The following is a 22551-nucleotide window of genomic DNA, read 5'->3' on the forward strand; positions in this document are numbered from 1 at the left end:
CTGAAGAACTGCTAAAAATTCCTCAAAGCCTTAGGTTACTCAGTGGCATCCTTCCACGTTTTCTAGCACTGTTGCCAAATTGTCTAATTTGTATGCATTTGTTGGTCCTTTCAGTATTTTGGGGATAAAACAGTTTTGTAAGGTTCACCTTATCTTGAAATCAGAGGTCCAAAAGACAAACAATAATAATTTCAAAGATCTGTTTCTCTATACATATACATAGTTCTACATAAAGATGAGAGTATCAGTCATGATTGTTTTTTAAAGTAATTTTTCTTTTCTTGCTGATTCCACACTACTCTTCACCAGCCTTCTCTTTAACCACAGAGTAACACCTCCCCTCAACCACGAATGCTAACAATTGAAAATACAACTTCGACTATTTTCTTCATACTCAAAATTCTACAACTACAAATATACACCCAACTACGTTAAACCATGCAGAGGTATTTTAAACATAGTTAATGTTTTTGTTTTACAAAAATGGGAAATTACAGTTTTTTGGCAGCCTGCTTTTCACACTAAACTGTACCTCCGAGGAAACCTCTCCTCCCCCAGGTAATCTGGTTTAGCTCTGAGCCTTTCCTTTAGGAACTGCTTAATAGCACATGATACGTGGCTACACCGAAATTCATACAGCCATTCCCCTTCTGACACATACCCTCCACAAATAATGCACCAAAAATATATATCAAAAATAATATATCCTTACTTAAGAGGGCTTTTATTGTATGGAGTAGTCCCATATGTGGGAGTACTAAATTAAAGGGTAGATGTATTTAATTTTAATAGATTTTAACATATCCCTTTGTAAAAATTTATGTATTACCTTTCCTACCATATACATAGTAGACATTTAATTATTTGATTATCTTTTTAAATTATTTAAAAAGCTTGCTTAATTATTATCTTTTCTGATTTGTTCCTTTTTTCAACTCACTTTGCTTCATGTCTCTAGAATCTATTCTCCAACTCATTTTCCCCTAATTTTTATCTTCTCACGTTTTTTGTTCTATAATTTGAAGTTTTTATACTTGATTTAGGATACTAAATCAGTTCTCAGAAATAACCAATTTCCTTCCCCTTTATTCATGAAATAAGTTATTTGGACTCATACTTAAGGTTTTGGGGTGCAGCAATTGAATTGCTCAAGGAGTTTTTCCTTGAATGTTCATATGTCTCCTCCAACACCCTATTTCACATTTGTTCTCGTTTTCTTCTCTGGCTGCAGATCTAGTGTAGATTGCTCTCTGTTGGCTCCAGTCTGATGCTGGTTTTCTAATCTGGTTGCACATTAGATTCACCTGGATGGTGGGGGTAGTTAAAATCCCTAACGCCTAGCGCCTATTAATGAAAATCCCTGGGGTTGGTATTCAGGCATCAGTTCTTCTGTAATTCCTCAGGTAAATCAAGCTTGAGAATCAGAACCTAACAGCTCTGAATCGCACCCACATGAGCTCTAAAGAAAGGAGGTTGTCAGTCCCTTGCACAGAGAAGCCTCTTTGCTCTCAGGCTACCTGTCCTCTCAGGCTCTGGAACCTGGATGACCTAGCCTTCCCGATCAGCAACCTCTTGGAATTTTATAGCATCAGAGACATCCAGCACTTTCAGATCCATATCTTGAGATCTTTGAACACCAGGCTTTTTTCCAGGATCTGCCTCTTGGAAGATTTTCTTTTTAACAATCAATTTTTTTTTCAATTATTAAATGTACATCACAATGGTTCGGCAGTCCTCCTCCCTCTGCTCCCACCCAAGCCCAGTCCCCTACACCTTTGTAACCACTAGTCATTTCTCAGTGTCTATGAGTCTAACAATGTTTTGTTCCTTCCGTTTTGCTTTGTTTTTATATTCCACAAATAAGTGAAATCATATAATAGTTGTCTTTCTCCATCTGTTTTATTTAACTGAATATGAATCCCTCTAAATCCTCCCATGTTGTTGCAGATAGCAGAATTTTTCTTTTTATGGCTGAATAATATTCCATTGTGAATATGTAGCACATCTTCTTTATCCAGTCATATACTGATGGACACTTAGGTTGCTTAAAAATCTTGGCTATTCCAAACAGGTGGCAATAAACATAGGTGTGCATATATCTTTTTGATGCATGGATTTTGTTTTCTTCAAGTAAATTCCTAGGAATGGGATTACTGGGTCAAATAATATTTCTATTTTTAGTTTTTTGAGGAACCTCCATACTGCTTTCCACAGCAGTTACATCAATTTGCAGTACCACCATCAGTGTAGGAGGGTTCCCATTTGTCTGCATTCTTGCCAGCATTTGTTGTTTTTTTGTCTTTTGGATAGCAGCCATCCTAACTGGTGTGAGGTGATATTTCATTGTGGTTTTAATTTGCAGTTCCTTGATGATTGGTGATGTGGAGCATCTTCATGTGCCTGTTGGCCATTTGTATTTCTTTTTGAAGAAGTGTCTGTTCAGGTCTTCCACCCATTTTTTTGATCAGGTTATTTATTTCTGGGGAGTTGTTGAGGTATATGAGTTCTTTATATATTGCCCCATACTACTGGATGCCTTTAAGTTCTGCTGATGTTGTCCTTTACTGCACAGAAGCTTTTTAGTTTGATGTAGTCCTACTTGTTCACTTTTATTTTGTTTCCCTGGCCTAAGGAGATGTGTTCAGGAAAAAGTTGCTTGTGTTTATATTCAAGAGATTTTTGCCTATGGTTTCTTCTATGAGTTTAAGGCTTCATGACTTACATTCAGGTCTTGATTCATGTCAAGTTTACTTTTGTGCATGGAGTTAAGACAATAACCCAATGTCATTCTTTTACATGTAGCTGTTCAGTTTTGCCAACACCAGTTGTTGAAGAGGCTGTTGTTTCCCTATTGTATATCCATGGCTCCTTTATCATATATTGACCACATATGCTTGGGTTTATATCTGGGCCCTCTATTCTATTCCATTGATCTATGGGTATGTTCTTGTGCCAGTACCAAATTGTCTTGATTACTGTGGCTTTGTAGTAGAGCTTGAAGTAGGGGAGTGTAATCCCCCCAGCTTTATTCTCCTCAGGATTGCTTTGGCTATTTGGGGTCTTTTGTGGCTCCATATGAATTTTAGAACTATTTGCTCTAGTTCATTGAAGAATACTGTAGGTATTTTGATAGGGATTGCACTGAATCTGTAGATTGCTTTAGGCAAGATGGCCACTTTGACAATATTAATTCTTCCTATCCATGAGCATGGGATGTGTTTCCATTTATTGGTATCTTCTTTAATTTCTCTCATGAGTGTCTTCTAGTTTTCAGAGTATAGGTCTTTCACTTCCTTGGTTAGGTTTATTCCTAGGTATTTTATTCTTTTTGATGCAATTGTAAATGGAGTTATTTTCCTGATTTCTCTTTCTGCTGGTTCATCATTAGTGTATAGGAATGCAACAGATTTCTGTGTATTAAGTTTGTATCCTGCAACTTTGCTGAATTCATTTATTAGTTGTAGTAGTTTTGGGGTGGATTCTTTAGGGTTTTTTTATGTACAATATCATGTCATCTGCAAACACTGGCAGTTTAACTTCTTCCTTACCTGTCTGGATGCCTTTCATTTCTTTGTGTTGTCTGATTGCCGTGGCTAGGACCTCTAGGTACTATGTTGAATAAAAGTGGGGAGAGGGGCATCCTCATCTTGTTACCAATCTTAGAGGAAAAGCTTTCAGCTTTTCGCTATTAAGTATGATATTGACTGTGGGTTTGTCATATATGGCCTTTATTATGTTGAGGTATGTACTCTCTATTCCGACTTTGAATTTTCTTCATGAATGGATTTTGGATTTTGACAAATGCTTCTTCAGCATCTATTGAGATGATCATGTGGGTTAACCTTTTTGTTAATGTGCTGTGTGATATTGATCTTGATCTTTTAATATTATACCATCCTTGCATCCTGGGAATAAATCCCACTTGGTCATGATGATCTTTTTTGATGATTAGGTTTGCTAATAGTTTGTTGAGGATTTTTGCATATATGTTCTTCAGGGTATTGGTTTGTAATTTTCTTTTTTTTGTAGTGTCTTTGGTTTTGGCATTAGAGTGATGCTGGCCTCATAGAATGACTCTGGAAGTATTCCTCCTCTACTTTTTGGAAAACTTTCAGGAGGATGGGTATTGTCTTCTTTAAATGTTTGGTAGAATTTGGCTGTGAAGCCATCTGGAACTGGACTTTTGTTTTGGGGGAGTTTTTTTAAGTTACCAATTTGATTTCACTGCTGGTAATTGGTCTATTCAGATTTTCTGTTTCTTCCTGGGTCAGTCATAGAAGGTTGTGTTTTTCTAGGAAGTTGTCCATTTCTTGTAAGTTTTCCAGTTTATTGGCATATAATTTTTCATGTTCTCTAATAATTCTTTGTTTTTCTATGGTATCCATTGTGATTATTTCTTCATTTATGATTCTGTTTATGTGTGTAGAGTCTTTTTCTTGATAAGTCTGGCTAGGGGTTTATCTATTTTCTTTTCTTGAAGAACACACTCCTAGTTTCATTGATTTTTTTTCTATTGTTTCATTTTTTTTTTCTGCTCGAATCTTTATTATGTCCCTTCTTCTACTGGCTGTGGGTTTCATTTGTTCTTTTTCTAGTTTCTTTGCTATTTTAGACTCTTTATTTGTCATTCAGCTTTGTGTCCCCAACACAGCTTACCTTTAACCGTTACTACAGTACATTGCATCAATTTGCTTACATATCCAAAAGCAGCTCAAAGATGAAATCCATACTTTATTCATATTAGTAATGAATCTAAGTGCCTAGTACATTATTTTGCACACTGTAGGCTCCCAAGTATGTGTCTGGGGCAGGAAAAAGGCAGTGAATTCACACCTAACAAAGCAACTGCATTCTAGGAAATTTGGCATTAGCAGGTAGGGCAACCTTCAGGAATATCTTTAATCGCTCACAAAAATTCAATAGTCAGCGAATGATGCAAAGTAGTACCAAAATCTGGTCCTTCACCCTCACTAGACATGTCCTAAGGTGCAACCACCATCTTAAATTGAAAAGGTACTTGTATAATACACAGTTCATCCAGAGAAGAGCACCTGAAAAACAGCACTCAAAGACTAGAGGACATAGATGTCCTTCTGTGAGACAGAGCATGCTACTGAAAGCAAAAATTAACTCAAAGTAAAGATCTGCCAAGTTATTCATCAGGTTGGAATACAGATGTGGATAGAGCTGCTTTCAAAGTTCATAGGAATAATATCTTTCTCAAGGACATTCTGCCGTAAAAAGTGCAGTAACCCTCTCCTTTGAGTGCTGTCTAGAGAAATTTCATTCTCTAAATCACTATCACAAACTGCTGTTTGAAATTATAAGAATCAGAATGAGGCATTTCACTCTTATCAGGAAGATTTGAGTCATTTTGGCAAAGGAAAGTAACCTTGACTTACAACCCATGTGCTGAGCTTCAGAAAGAGGTTTATGGACAAAACATTCCACATCACTCTTAATTTTGCAGTTTTCAAGAAACAGGACAATGGTCTACTTGGCAATGATGTTGACCCATACACACCATTTTGCTATGAACCTATCAAAAAGCTTATTTAAATTTCACCTAAACTCTACCCTTCTCTAAAATCCTGTAACAACTCTGTATTTACATTTTATTGATGGGTAGTCTGATGAGCGGATTCTCTGGTGTGTGGTCTCCCTCACCGCAAAGCATCAATAAAGGTGACTGTTAGACCACAGCTTTGTCCCTGGTGACCTGAGGCTGATTTGGCTGCAGCAAGCCCCTTGAGAAGTCTTTTGGTAACCACCCTCTCCATGACGGAGTTTAGATCCAAGCAAAGCCCTATGCAGTCAGTCTGGTCTCCCCAAGGTAACAGGGCTTCACTTCGTCATTGTGTTCAAGTCAGGCTTAAGTGGATTTATCTTCCCCAGGATGTAAGTCCTCAATCAGTCACTAGGATCGAAGGAAACGCCTGATTCAGCAGTACAAACAGTCCATTATTTCCTTTTCATTAACCTTGACTTTCAGTACTCAAACACCCTGGCTCTTGTTAGCTGTTGACCACAAAGGAGGAAGCGGTACTTGCCGCCTTTAACCCTTGGTCCCAGAGTTTAAGATACGAACAATTCTGTGTATCCTCAGAGATGCAAAGTGTCAGATGGCAGAGGCCATGGTAATGGCTTTTCTTGGTCCTTGGCTTGGCTTCACTGGGCACGCATATGAGGTAGAAGGATGATGTGGGTGAAAGGGATGTTCTCAGAGGGGTAATTTTGGTTTTAGGGCATCATTCAGACTGGAAAGATGCAGAATGATAGCTACAGCATCCAGAGTATATTTAGGCCTTACTGTTTTTATTAACCCCTTTCTTATGTCAGAAAGATAGGCTTACTGCTTTACTAGCCTGTCTCCCCCAAGGTCCATACATTTCAAGGAACGGTTAGCCTCTGATTGGTTCATTTACTCCAAAAGCCCAGTAATTAGCAGTGAGAGCTCCTATTTAATTGCCTCAACCACGTTATCTTGCTTTGGAAAGCACTCAGAGGGAAAAGGTCTTGCAGGAGATGTCTGCTAAGGAATACAAAAAGCTCAGCCATTAACTAGAAGCATTACGTCTTAACCCCAAACATTGTTAGTCCCCAAACCCAGAAGACATCAATACATGTTCTCCCATCCAACCTAGCAAAAAGCAATACCAGCTCCTGATACATTACAAACTGGTCATTTGTGGTTTCAAACCAGCACAGTCTCAGCATACTTGACTTTGCTTTGATCGACATGGTCCGCACGGTGTTTCTGAAAAGTATTTCAGACAACTGGGAGAACTGATGCACCTGCATGTCCACTGTGGGCACACTGCATATTTAATTCAGAATTAAAAGTGTTGATGGCCAAGAAAACTTATAAAGAAATCAACTCAGCTAAAAATGTCCATAGATATGTGTACATTCAACAAATGCTTTCAATTATTTGCCGATAAAAAACAGGCTAAAAGGAAAACTGATAATTTAACTACATAAAACTTTAAAACTTATATAGGGAAACACAAAAACACCACTAAGGCAAAAATTTATACTGGGAAATATCTGCAATTCTGAGAGAAAAAGAGCTAGTTTCATTAACGTAGAGCATAGACTTGAGTAAACAATCCAATAGAACAGGAAATAAAAATGCACTTGTCCATTTCCTTAGAAAAATAAACTATAGTTAAAGGTGGAGTGCTAAAAGAAACAAGTTCTCTATGGTAATAATAAGAATAAGGCATCACATCAAGCAGATTTCTTTTCTTTTTGAGGAGAGAAACACATGTCCCTGTATCAAAGTTTACAATGATACGGTTGTGGATTAGAAATGGGAGTTGGGGGGAGGAAGGGTCAGAACGAGTGAGTTTCTCCTCTAATGGAATTTTATTAAAGTTCCTATAATCCAGGAAAATACTCCTCTCTCTCCCCCTCTGATTTGATTTTTGAAAATACTGTGTAGAAATGAATTCAAAACACAGGAACTACAGGGCTTTAAAATATCAAGGCAAAAAAAATCTTATGAATAAAACATCCAATTTAATCCATACGAAATTTTAAAAAAATATCTAAGTCAGAAGATGGCGGCGTGAGTAGAGCAGCGGAAATCTCCTCCCAAAACAACATATATCTATGAAAATATAACAAAGACAACCCTTCCTAGAATAAAGACCAGAGGACACAGGACAATATCCAGACCACATCCGCACCTGAGAGAACCCAGCGCCTCGCGAAGGGGGTAAGATACAAGCCCCGGCCCCGCGGGAGCCGAGCGCCCCTCCCCCCAGCTCCCGGCGGGAGAAGAGCAGGCAGAGCGGGAGGGAGACGGAGCACAGGGCTGCCGAACACCCAGCCCCAGCCATCCGGGCCAGAGTGCAGGGCCCTCGATACTAGGAAAACAGGGCAGCAAGAACAGTGAGCAGGCACCGGAGGCTGGGCGACAGAGGACATAAGAAAAGCGCGCGACCATTTTTTTTTTTTGCTTTTTCGCTGTTTTGTTTTGGCGAGCGCTTTTTGGAAGTCTTAAAGGGATAGGGACCCCAATACTAGGGAAACAGGGCAGAAAGACCGGTGAGCAGAGGCCTGAGGCTGGCACCGCAGAATAAAGAAAAACGAACGACCACCTTTTTTTTTTTTTTTTAATTAAAAACTTTTTTTTTTTTAATTAAAAAAATTTTTTTTTCTTTCTTTTTTTTTTTGGTGGGCATTGTTTTGTTTTGGCGGGTGCTTTTTGGAAGTCTTAAAGGGGCAGGGCGGGTCACTTAATCCAGAGGTAGGGAATCCGGGATCTCTGGGCACCCTAACCCCTGGGCTGCAGGGAGCAGGGAGGCCCCTTACGGAGATAAATAGCCTCCCAGCAGCTCCTGCTCCAACACGACTCCACCATTTTGGAGTAGCTGCCCGAGCCAGGCCACGCCCACAGCAACAGCGGAGATTAACTCCATAGCAGCCGGGCAGGAAGCAGAAACCCTGTCTGCGCGCAGCTGCGCAGCACAAGCCACTAGAGGCCGCTGTTCTCCCAGGAGAGGAGGGCCACAAACCAACAAGAAGGGAAGTCCTTCCAGCCGTCACTCGTCCCAGCTCTGCAAACTATTCCTATCACCATGAAAAGGCAAAGCTACAGGCAGACAAAGATCACAGAGACAACACCAGAGAAGGAGACAGACCTAACCAGTCTCCCTGAAAAAGAATTCAAAATAAGAATCATAAACATGCTGACAGAGATGCAGAGAAATACGCAAGAGAGATGGGATGAAGTCCGGAAGGAGATCACAGATGCCAGAAAGGAGATTGCAGAAATGAAACAAACTCTGGAAGGGATTATAAGCAGAATGGATAGAATGCAAGAGGCCATTGATGGAATTGAAATCAGAGAACAGGAACGCATAGAAGCTGACATAGAGAGAGACAAAAGGATCTCCAGGAATGAAACAATATTAAGAGAACTGTGTGACCAATCCAAAAGGAACAATATCCGTATTATAGGGGTCCCAGAAGAAGAAGAGAGAGGAAAAGAGATGGAAAGTATCTTAGAAGAAATAATTGCTGAAAACTTCCCCACACTGGGGGAGGAAGTAATCGAACAGACCACGGAAATACACAGAACCCCCAACAGAAAGGATCCAAAAAGGGCAACACCAAGACACATAATAATTAAAATGGCAAAGATCAAGAACAAGGAAAGAGTGTTAAAGGCAGCTAGAGAGAAAAAGGTCACCTATAAAGGGAAACCCATCAGGCTAACGTCAGATTTCTCAACAGAAACCCTACAGGCCAGAAGAGAATGGCATGATATATTTAATACAATGAAACAGAAGGGCCTTGAACCAAGGATACTGTATCCAGCACGACTATCATTCAAATATGATGGTGGGATTAAACAATTCCCAGACAAACAAAAGCTGAGGGAATTTGCTTCCCACAAACCACCTCTACAGAACATCTTACAGGGACTGCTCTAGATGGGAGCACTCCTAGAAAGAGCACAGCACAAAACACCCAACATATGAAGAATCGAGGAGGAGGAACAAGAAGGGAGAGAAGAAAAGAATCTCCAGATAGTGTATATAACAGCTCAATAAGTGAGCTAAGTTAGGCAGTAAGATACTAAAGAGGCTAACCTTGAACCTTTGGTAACCACGAATTAAAAGCCTGCAATGGCAATAAGTACATATCTTTCAATAGTCACCCTAAATGTTAATGGGTTGAATGCACCAATCAAAAGACACAGAGTAACAGAATGGATAAAAAAGCAAGACCCATCTATATGCTGCTTACAAGAAACTCACCTCAAACCCAAAGACATGTACAGACTAAAAGTCAAGGGATGGAAAAACATATTTCAAGCAAACAGCAGTGAGAAGAAAGCAGGGGTTGCAGTACTAATATCAGACAAAATAGACTTCAAAACAAAGAAAGTAACAAGAGATAAAGAAGGACACTACATAATGATAAAGGGCTCAGTCAAACAAGAGGATATAACCATTCTAAATATATATGCACCCAACACAGGAGCACCAGCATATGTGAAACAAATACTAACAGAACTAAAGGGGGATACAGAATGCAATGCATTCATTCTAGGAGACTTCAACACACCACTCACCCCAAAGGATAGATCCACTGGGCAGAAAATAAGTAAGGACACGGAAGCACTGAACAACACAGTAGAGCAGATGGACCTAATAGACATCTATAGAACTCTACATCCAAAAGCAGCGGGATATACATTCTTCTCAAGTGCACATGGAACATTCTCCAGAATAGACCACATACAAGGCCACAAAAAGAGCCTCAGAAAATTCCAAAAGATTGAAATCCTACCAACCAACTTTTCAGACCACAAAGGCATAAAACTAGAAATAAACTGTACAAAGAAAGCAAAGAGGCTCACAAACACATGGAGGCTTAACAACACGCTCCTAAATAATCAATGGATCAATGACCAAATCAAAATGGAGATCCAGCAATATATGGAAACAAATGACAACAACAACACTAAGCCCCAACTTCTGTGGGACACAGCAAAAGCAGTCTTAAGAGGAAAGTATATAGCAATCCAAGCATATTTAAAAAAGGAAGAGCAATCCCAAATGAATGGTCTAATGTCACAATTATCGAAATTGGAAAAAGAAGAACAGATGAGGCCTAAGGTCAGCAGAAGGAGGGACATAATAAAGATCAGAGAAGAAATAAATAAAATTGAGAAGAATAAAACAATAGCAAAAATCAATGAAACCAAGAGCTGGTTCTTCGAGAAAATAAACAAAATCGATAAGCCTCTAGCCAGACTTATTAAGAAGAAAAGAGAGTCAACACAAATCAACAGTATCAGAAACGAGAAAGGAAAAATCATGACGGACCCCACGGAAATGCAAAGAATTATTGGAGAATACTATGAAAACCTATATGCTAACAAGCTGGGAAACCTAGGAGAAATGGACAACTTCCTAGAAAAATATAACCTTCCAAGATTGACCCAGGAAGAAACAGAAAATCTAAACAGACCAATTACCAGCAACGAAATTGAAGAGGTAATCAAAAAACTACCAAAGAACAAAACCCCCGGGCCAGATGGATTTACCTCGGAATTTTATCAGACATACAGGGAAGACATAATACCCATTCTCTTTAAAGTTTTCCAAAAAATAGAGGAGGAGGGGATACTCCCAAACTCATTCTATGAAGCTAACATCACCCTAATACCAAAACCAGGCAAAGACCCCACCAAAAAAGAAAACTACAGACCAATATCCCTGATGAACGTAGATGCAAAAATACTCAACAAAATATTAGCAAACCGAATTCAAAAATACATCAAAAGGATCATACACCATGACCAAGTGGGATTCATCCCAGGGATGCAAGGATGGTACAACATTCGAAAGTCCATCAACATCATCCACCACATCAACAAAAAGAAAGACAAAAACCACATGATCATCTCCATAGATGCTGAAAAAGCATTTGACAAAGTTCAACATCCATTCATGTTAAAAACTCTCAGCAAAATGGGAATAGAGGGCAAGTACCTCAACATAATAAAGGCCATCTATGATAAACCCACAGCCAACATTATATTGAACAGCGAGAAGCTGAAAGCATTTCCTCTGAGATCGGGAACTAGACAGGGATGCCCACTCTCCCCACTGTTATTTAACATAGTACTGGAGGTCCTAGCCACGGCAATCAGACAAAATAAAGAAATACAAGGAATCCAGATTGGTAAAGAAGAAGTTAAACTGTCACTATTTGCAGATGACATGATACTGTACATAAAAAACCCTAAAGACTCCACCCCAAAACTACTAGAACTGATATCGGAATACAGCAAAGTTGCAGGATACAAAATCAACACACAGAAATCTGTGGCTTTCCTATATACTAACAATGAACCAACAGAAAGAGAAATCATGAAAACAACTCCATTCACAACTGCATCAAAAAAAATAAAATACCTAGGAATAAACCTAACCAAAGAAGTGAAAGACTTATACTCTGAAAACTACAAGTCACTCTTAAGAGAAATTAAAGGGGACACTAACAGATGGAAACTCATCCCATGCTCGTGGCTAGGAAGAATTAATATCGTTAAAATGGCCATCCTGCCCAAAGCAATATACAGATTTGATGCAATCCCTATGAAACTACCAGCAACATTCTTCAATGAACTGGAACAAATAATTCAAAAATTCATATGGAAACACCAAAGACCCCGAATAGCCAAAGCAATCCTGAGAAAGAAGAATAAAGTAGGGGGGATCTCACTCCCCAACTTCAAGCTCTACTATAAAGCCATAGTAATCAAGACAATTTGGTACTGGCACAAGAGCAGAGCCACAGACCAATGGAACAGACTAGAGAATCCAGACATTAACCCAGACATATATGGTCAATTAATATTTGATAAAGGAGCCATGGACATACAATGCGAAATGACAGTCTCTTCAACAGGTGGTGCTGGCAAAACTGGACAGCTACATGTAGGAGAATGAAACTGGACCATTGTCTAACCCCATATACAAAAGTAAACTCAAAATGGATCAAAGACCTGAATGTAAGCCATGAAACCATTAAACTCTTGGAAGAAAACATAGGCGAAAACCTCTTAGACATAAACATGAGTGACCTCTTCTTGAACATATCTCCCCGGGCAAGGAAAACAACAGCAAAAATGAGTAAGTGGGACTATATTAAGCTGAAAAGCTTCTGTACAGCAAAAGACACCATCAATAGAACAAGAAGGATCCCTACAGTATGGGAGAATATATTTGAAAATGACACATACGATAAAGGCTTGACGTCCAGAATATATAAGGAGCTCAAACGCCTCAACAAACAAAAAACAAATAACCCAATTAAAAAATGGGCAGAGGAACTGAACAGACAGTTCTCCAAAAAAGAAATACAGATGGCCAACAGACACATGAAAAGATGCTCCACATCGCTAATTATCAGAGAAATGCAAATTAAAACTACAATGAGGTATCACCTCACACCAGTAAGGATGGCTGCCATCCAAAAGACAAACAACAACAAATGTTGGCGAGGCTGTGGAGAAAGGGGAACCCTCCTACACTGCTGGTGGGAATGTAAACTAGTTCAACCATTGTGGAAAGCAGTATGGAGGTATATCAAAATGCTCAAAACAGACTTACCATTTGACCCAGGAATTGCACTCCTAGGAATTTACCCTAAGAACGCAGCAATCAAGTTTGAGAAAGACAGATGCACCCCTATGTTTATTGCAGCACTATTTACAATAGCCAAGAATTGGAAGCAACCTAAATGTCCATCAATAGATGAATGGATAAAGAAGATGTGGTACATATACACAATGGAATACTACTCAGCCATAAGAAAAGGGCAAATCCAATCATTTGCAGCAACATGAATGGAGCTGGAGGGTATTATGCTCAGTGAAACAAGCCAAGCAGAGAAAGAGAAATACCAAATGATTTCACTCATCTGTGGAATATAAGAACAAAGGAAAAACTGAAGGAACAAAACAGCAGCAGAATCACAGAACTCAAGAATGGACTAACAGAGGATCAAAGCCTAATTGGGCTACCCCGAAAATGAACTAAGATACGATATGAAAAAGAACTTCCAACATCTGCACTCTCTGGAAGACTCATGCCAGAAGATGATCATCAAAAAACCCCAACAAAGATCCACGCACTGCTACAGGTGTAGATGCACTCATCCCACCAGTTCCTGGACTTGCCATGGGAATGAGGAAGGAGATATCTAAGCTGGCCTGTGCATACAGTAAAACAACAAATTTGACTGGATCTATACTGTTGGAACTCAACCAAGAATTTGGAGAAGTTCAAATTGTAGTGCTCCAAAGTCTTACAACTACAGACTATTTACTGTTAAAAGAATATATGGCATGTGAACAGTCCCCAGGAATGGGTTGTTTTAATTTGTCTGATTTCTCTCATACTGTTCAAGTTCAGTTGGACAATATCCACCATATCATAGATAAGTTTTCACAAATGCCTAAGGTGCCTTAATGGTTTTCTTGGTTTCACTGGAGATGGCTGGTATTTACAGATATGCTTTGGTTATGTAAGTATACTCCTATTATGTTAATGTGTGTGCACAATTTAAGTAGTAGCTTAAAACCTATATATGCTGAAGTTACTCTACAAGAAGATATGTCAAAGAAATAATCAATCTTCCCATGTTTTCTTCCGTCTGCTACTTCTATAGCTTTTCTTCTTCCTTCCTAATTACAACCCTTAAATAGAATTCGTGCCTCATATCAAATTTATCGAGTATCATAACTCCTCCAAGTGGTAAAGATACCTCAAGACAAATGCTGGGCATAGAAGCCACAGGGCATAAATATGCAAAGAAGTAAAAAGCTAACCTTTTCAAACAATAAGGCTTCCCTCTCACTTACCAACTTCACATTTCCCTGTATGGCCCCGGAAGATGACTGGTTAGCCAGAGACGGGTAAGATTCCTCAAGGGAGGAACAACCTAAGACAGGCACAGTCGCAGGGGGGCCATCAGGTGAGAAATTGGGGATCAACAGAGGTGAGGCTTAGAACCTCACCCCCCCTGTTCTGAGAGAAATCTTCTGCATACGTGGATGTTTTATTGCCCTGGTCTAGCTTGGATTAACACATAGTCTACAGGCACACACCTGATCATCTACATTTGCTCTCTTACAACACTAAACTATGATTTCTACCTTTATCTTGTATCTACCTACCACTTCAGCATTTTATTAAAAATAATAATAATAAAGAGAGAAATGTGGTATCCACATATAAATCAAGTATAAAAACCAAATGAGTATTCATATTTGAACTGACTGTTTAGAGTTCATAATGCATGAGCAAAACCGAAAGTTTCTGTGATGACTGCCCTTGTACTGTTCACTATGTAACTTATTCATTATGTAAGAATTTGTTCTACATGTAAGAACTTGTTTGTTATGCCTCAGAAGATTGGAGACTGACGAAAATTAGGCTTGGGGTGGATTAATGATTGTGCATTGAGCATTGACTCCCCTATACAGAATTTTATTGTCGTTAACAACCATTTGATCAATAAATATGAGAGATGCCCTCACAAAAAAAAAAAAAAAAAAAAAAAAAAAAAAGGACAGACTTCCAATGGTAAAATAAATAAGTAACCGGGATGTAATGTATAGCATAAGGAATATAGTCAAGATATTGTAACAGCTTGGTAGGGTGATAGCTGGAACCTAGAATTATGTATATAAATGTTCTACCACTGTGTTGTACACTTGAAACTAATGTAATGTAATACTGTGCGTCAACTACCCTTCAATAAAAAATAATTATTTAAAAAAAAAAAAAAATCTAAGTCTAGTACTCATACTCTCCATTCTTCAAATTATAGCTCATGACCACCATCCATGTCTGAAATGCTTCCAAACAGCTTATAGATGACAAGTTCTGCCTAATTGATCCACTACCTGAAAATACATAGGCAAAAATCCAAGCCTTCTGTAGAACCAAGCTCTCTCAAGAGCGCATCTTTGTAAGTTTTCATGGCCATCAACACTTTTAATTCTGAATTAAATAGCAGTGTGCCCACAGTGGACATGTAGGTGCATCAGTTCTCCCAGTTGTCGGAAATACTTTTCAGAAACACTGTGCGGACCATGTCGATCAAAGCAAAGTCAAGTACGCTGAGACTGTGCCGGTTTGAAACCACAAATGACCAGTTTGTAATGTATCAGGTGCAGATGCTGAAGGTCGCAGTTTACCACAGTTTATGGTATAAGAAATTATTTCTCCTTCTCAGTTATGAAATAATTTCAGTCTGGTAGGTCGTTTTTTTAATTTTGGTATCATTAATATACAATCACATGAGCAACACTGTGGTTACTAGAGTCAGCCCATTATCAAGTCCCCACCACATACCCCATTATAGTCACTGTCCATCAGCATAGTAAGATGCTATAGTATCACTACTTGTCTTCTTTGTGCTATACTGCCTTCCCCATGCCCCATCCTCCTATATTATGTGTGCTAATCATAATGCCCCTTATTCCCTTTCTCCCTCCCTTCCCACCCATCCTCCCCATTCCCTTTCCCTTTGGTAACTGTTAGTCTATTCCTGGGTTCTGTGATTCTTCTGCTGTTTTGTTCCTTCAGTTTTTTCTTTGTTCTTATACTCTACATATGAGTGAAATCATTTGGTACTTGTCTTTCTCTGCCTGGCTTATTTCACTGAGCATAATACCCTCTAGCACCATCCATGTTGTTGCAAATGGTAGGATTTGTTTTCTTCTTATGGCTGAATAATATTCCATTGTGTATATGTACCACATCTTCTTTATCCATTCATCTACTGATGGACATTTAGGTTGCTTCCATATCTTGGCTATTGTAAATAGTGCAGCGATAAGCATAGGGGTGCATCTGTCTTTTTCAAACTGGAGTGCTGCATTCATGGGGTAAATTCCTAGAAATGGAATTCCTGGGTCAAATGGTATTTCTATTTCTAGTTTTATGAGGAACCTCCATACTGCTTTCCACAAAGGTTGAACTAGTTTACATTCCCACCAGCAGTGTAGGAGGGTTCCCGTTTCTCTACATCCTTTCCAGCATTTGTTATTGTTTGTATTTTCAATGTTGACCATCCTAACTGGTGTAAAGTAGTCTGGTCGGTTTTATATTATAGAAACAAACACTGGGGAGACCAGAAATGGGAAGAGATGGGGTTCTTTTCAGAGAGGCACACAAAATTCTTAAACCTGGTACTCCTAATTATTCTTTCAGACTTCTTCCCTGAGTTTTTCGCAGATGTTTTTGTTTTGACACTCAATGTTAACTAAATCTGGACTTTGTCCTGAACTGGGCAAAGTATGAGTCCAGCACATAGTGGGATGTACCAGCACAGCAATTAGTAGTAGCTGCTAGGTTAACAATAATTTTTCAAGCACAATCTGGAGAAAAACTACACAGGATTCCATTAACCAGTACATTGTGATTTACCAACTTTACCAACATATTTCATTGCTATTTAATTATTCTAAGCATAGCAAGACAGGATGAAAGAATTTTAATAAAAAGAGCCCATCTTGGAAGTTTCTCAAATTCAGGGTAAATTTTAAAACAATCAAAATAACTCAATCTAATTATAAACTACAATCTAAAATATTCAGAATTGAAGGTGTTTAAAGTATTAGAAATTACAAAATGGGTTGATTAAATCACAAATAAATGCATCTTTATCTCAATGTTGTCATTAAATTGATTTATATGCATCCAATCATTTCTCAAAATCATCACTGTAAAGAAAATACATCTTATATTATTAAATCGAATGGCTGTCAGTCTGTAAAGAACAGACCAATTCTCACATATCACATTTGCTTTCTTGTGTTGAATACTGAAAATAAATGAACCAGAAAAAAAGAAAAGGCAGACTCAGTGTCTGTCTGCCAATCTAACCACAATCTTGTACCAAGTGAAATGTATCTCTAAGCACATCCTTTGGGGAACAGATATGATGATGACTTTGGTAAACTGCTTGAAAAAATTAGTCCACAAAGCATATCATTTTAACCCACCATTAACTACTAAAAATGCAATAATCTTTAAAGAAGCATCCATAAACTTCTGAATGATATTAAGTAGCATGGAATTACAGATTTCAGGTAAATTAGATTTGCCGTCTTTCAAACAGCCTGTTTTCTCTAAAAAGCAAAATGAAGAAATTGAACCAATTACAAGATATTCTATTTTAAACAGGAAGAGAGTGAACAAATAAAGGCATATCACTCACCCCAAGCCAAGAAACAAACAGCCAGGCATCTGGTCTCTCAAGATAACCGCTCACCTAACAGCACCATGCTATGCCAATTTCAAGTTCAATACACCATGGATAGGATGTATACAATTCTAGTATGATTCATGACAGACTGCATGTCTGTACGAACTAAAATATTCATATTGGACTGTTGTTCAGAGAGGACTGAGTGCAAATGAAGAAATATAAAAGCTTCTCTTTCAGCTATATCCAACTGCATGCATGCACTGTAAGCTTCCCTAAAAGAACAACACTGAATCGTGGTGTCAAGCATGTAAGATAACCACTCAAGCCTGTCTTTATGATTTCACAAGTCTGCCTTTTTCTTTCTCCTTCCATTGTTTAAAACTCTTTGGTCCATCCCTCTAACCCTTGGCCTTTGAACATTATTCTTGACTTGAAGTTCAGACACAGAATTCTCATCTTCACAATTCCTTCAAGAATGGGTATAAAAGCACTCTAACACCAGGATAAAGCTCTAACTTAGCAAGTTTGCTCTTTCCTTAACTCCTTATTGTAACTATCAAGAGTAAAAAATGGGAGAGAAAAGGGTACTATGAATCTTTCTCAACATACCATCCTCCTTGATCCAACCATCATTTCTTGCCCAAGAATGCAGTTCAGCCTCAGGCTCAAGGTAAAATGCTTTTACCTTGAATGCTTCCACCATGAAGAACTAAAGTTAGTATATAAACTTCCTCATACAGCAACTAGGTTAGGTCATCTATAGTGTGAAGTATTAGCTGAAACAACAATCAACTCTTTATTTAAACTGGGACTACAGCTACCTAGAGAATATATGTTTATAGCCTCTGTGTTTACATCAACCTATACACAGGTTCAATTATCCCAAATACTGCAAAGTCAAAGTTTAGTCTTCACAAAACTTAATTTTAGTCTTAATGCCTAATTTCACATGTGCATAATAAGGAAGATTCTTTTTGACAAAGATTTAATGAAAATCTCCTATTAAAATCACTACAGGAAATTCAACCTTTGCTTACATCACAAGTTTTGTAGACTTGTATTGAAACTCTAGAGACTTCTGTTTTACTATAAACTCAACTTCACGAAATACTTGTTCCAGGAGGAAAACAGAGGAGCTACACTGTGGAAGGAATATTTGTCTGATGTTTCCTGAACTCATGAAAGATATTTATGCAAACTTGCCTGATCCTGTGCTTTAATTTTCCAAGACAAGGATGAGGGAGGGCGAAAACTTCCCTTTGCAGAAAGCATTTGTTAGCACAGTTGCTTTGGAAGCTAGTTGGTGACCCAGTGAAAAGCCAGCTTTCTACCAATGGTAAGGGGGACTAGTGCAATCATCTCTTCAGGTGTAATTCACGTTTGGAAAATGGCTTTCCACTGAGAAAATGTGAGTCATACTTTCAGAGTCACAGGATAAATCTAATGGCTTTATAAACAAAACCTTACAGTCAGGTAATCTTCCTACCATTCCAGAATATGGCACTTTCCATTAAATACCAGCTCTGAAATATTGCCAGTTTACTTGAAAAGACTATCTGTAAAATAAGGTGACCAAATAATGCAAGACAGAACACAAAACATAGCATCTTCTTCTTAGATTAAGATGCAAGAGAATATTTTTAATGAATATAGCTCATTAAATATATAATACATAATTATTCTGAATTGTAACAATGGAACCAAATACAAGAATAAAATCTATGTAAGTGTCAAAAAGAATCTGAACACGACATTAATGGGCCAATGCTGGCACTCAAATTTATCAACATATACCTAACAAAACTTTTAAAAAACATATTCAATTTTCATATTCTTTTATAGAGGGTTTGGCTCAATGCCTCTTATTCTTACTGTTTTCAGTTAATGCTTTTATTGGTATAGAGAAAAATTCACTCAACTTCAAATCAGGGGATATGAATTTACATCTCCTGGCTTTGACACAAGCTAATAGATTTTGGAAAGGCTGCCTCTGGCTTCTCATCAGAAAATATGTAACCCCAAACAGTTGTCCTGGGAAGTAAGCAGTGTTGTATGCAAACAGTGCTCCATAAATGGCATTCACACCTAAGAGATTATTTCGCTGTCTAGGTGAGTACCTGGAATACACTATGCATTCAATAAATGAACAGACACAACCAAAGCAATAACATTAGTTTTGTTCCTCCTGAACATTTTATTTCACAATATGAACATTTGAGAACTGGTTTTGATAAAGTCATTTATTTGGAAATTCTCATTTGAGCACATCTCAGAAATTCTCAAAGTAACTAGTGTTCAACAAAACTTGTCAAAATAAATTGTAAATTTTTACCTTACAGATAATTTTTCTTAAATACCCATGTAACCTTTACACAAACTGATCCAGTTCCAAAGCAGTGATTCTTAAATATTAACATTCATGAGTCACCTGGGAGTCTTTAAAATTCAGATTTTATTTCAGTAGATACAGGATTGGGCTTCAGTGTCTGCATTTCTAATAAGCTCCTAGATGGTAACAGTGCTGCCTAAACCCATTAAGGTTTTATGCCTGGCATGCATAGGTGGTCCAACATGGAAGAGAAGTACTAATGAAGTCTGTTACACTAACAGAATAAAGGACAAGTCATAGGATATTAATCAATGTTGGAAAGGATTTGATCTAGGTAATTTGCCACCCTGTTAACAAAATGTATTAGCAAGTGAGGAACAGTACCCAAGGTTCTACATTTAGTAAGAGGATCAAAGTATACCTAGCACAAATGCCCACACAAGAGAGTAAAATATGAGAGATGCTCCCATCTAGATTAGGAAAGCACAGGATACCTATTATACTGCTACTATTTACATACCGGAGTTTTTAGTTAATGCAGTGAGAAGAAAAAAATGCTAATCAAGAATATACACGGGGGGGGGGGGGGGGGGCGGAGCCAACATGGTGGCATGAGTAGGACAGTGGGAATCTCCTCCCAAAAACATATATATTTTAGAAAATACAACAAATACAAATAATCCTAAAGAGAGACAAGAAGGCACAGGACAACAGCCAGACCACATCCACACCCGCGAGAACCCAGTGCCTGGTGAGAGGGATAAGATACAAGCCCCGGCCCGGCGGGACACGAGCACACCTCCCACAAGCTCCCAGTGGGAGGGAGAGGGAGCCCAGCACTGCTAAACACCCAGCCCCAGCCACCCACACCAGAGCGCAGACACAGTGCATGCGTGGAGGGCTGGAAACTAGGGAAAAAGGGCAGCAAGACCTCTGAGCGGGTTCCGAAGCTGATGCCCCTGTGACAAAGAAAAGCGAGTGCTTTTTGAAAGTCTTAAAGGGACAGGGACTTAACAGCTAGACGGAAACAACACAGGTCACAGCCCAGTGGCTGGAAATTACAGGGAAAACCGGGCGCACTAACCCTCTGGGCAACAGCTCTGAGACCCCTCACAGAGGTAAACAACCAAACAGCCCCCACCCCACCCCCGCCCATTCCCCCTCCGGGTGCTGCGAGGGCAGAGAAACAGCCTAAGGCAAACCCCGCCCACAGAAAGGGAGATCCATCCATATCGGCCAGGCAAGAAACAAAGATCCAGCCAACACGCAATTACCCAACACAAGCCACTAGGAGTGGCAGTTGTCCCAGTAAAGAAAGGCCAGTAGCAAGTGAAAAGTTTGGCCCTCCCAGCTGACAGTCAATAGCACCTGTCAACATGAAAAGGCAAAAAAATATGATCCAGACAAGACTAACCCAGACAGCTTCAGCGTCTTCTACATCTTCCCCTGAGAAGGAACCTGGGGAGATAGATTTAGCCAGTCTTCCTGAAAAAGAATTCAAAACAAAAGTCATAACCATGCTGATGGACTTGCAGAGAAATATGCAAGAACTAAGGAAGGAGAATACAGAAATAAAACAAGCTCTGGAAGGACTTCAAAACAGAATGGACGAGATGCAAGAGACCATTAATGGACTAGAAAACAGAGAACAGGAACACAGAAAAGCTGATGCTGAGAGAGATAAAAGGATCTCCAGGAATGAAAGAATTTTAAGAGAGCTGAGTGACCAATCGAAAGGGAACAATATCCGCATTATGGGGGTACCAGAAGAAGAAGAGAGAAAAAGGGATAGAAAGTGTCTTTGAAGAAATAATTGCTGAAAACTTCCCCAAACTAGGGGAGGATATGTCCTCTCAGACCACAGAGGTACACAGAACTCCCATGACAAGGGATCCAAGGAGGGCAACACCAAGACACATAATAATTAAAATGGCAAAGATCAAAGACAAGGACAAAGTATTAAAGGCAGCCAGAGAGGAATAAAAGGTTACCTACAAAGGAAAACCCATCAGGCTATCATAAGACTTCTCAACAGAAACCCTAAAGGCCAGAAAAGAATGGCATGATATACTTAATGCAATGAAACAGAAGGGCCTCGAACCAAGACTACTGTATCCAGCACGAATATCATTTAAATATGAAGGAGGGATTAAACAATTCCCAGACAAGGAAAAATTGAGGGAATTTGCCTCCCACAAACCACCTCTACAGGTCATCATACAGGGACTGCTCTAGATGGGAGCACTCCTAAAAAGAGCACAGAACAAAACACCCAACATAAGAAGAAGGGAGGAGGAGGAATAAGAAGGGAGAGAAATAAAGAATCATCAGACCGTGTTTACAATAGCTCAACAAGCGAGTTAAGTTAGACAGTAAGACAGTAAAGAAGCTAACCCTGAACCTTTGGTAACCACAAACTTAAAGCCTGCAATGGCAAAAAGTTCATACCTTTCAATAATCACCCTAAATGT

The 22551-nt window shown here is 38.9% G+C and overlaps 1 protein-coding gene across 21 annotated transcripts in view; it reads right to left on the bottom strand.

The window, feature by feature from the left end:
* Positions 1-22551, bottom strand: part of CADPS2 (calcium dependent secretion activator 2) — a 508494-nt gene that overhangs the window by 419091 nt on the left and 66852 nt on the right. The gene's annotated exons all lie outside the window — the stretch shown is intronic.

The sequence above is a fragment of the Manis pentadactyla genome, chromosome 7 (genome assembly GCF_030020395.1).
Source record: "Manis pentadactyla isolate mManPen7 chromosome 7, mManPen7.hap1, whole genome shotgun sequence".
In the NCBI taxonomy this organism is placed as follows: domain Eukaryota; kingdom Metazoa; phylum Chordata; class Mammalia; order Pholidota; family Manidae; genus Manis; species Manis pentadactyla.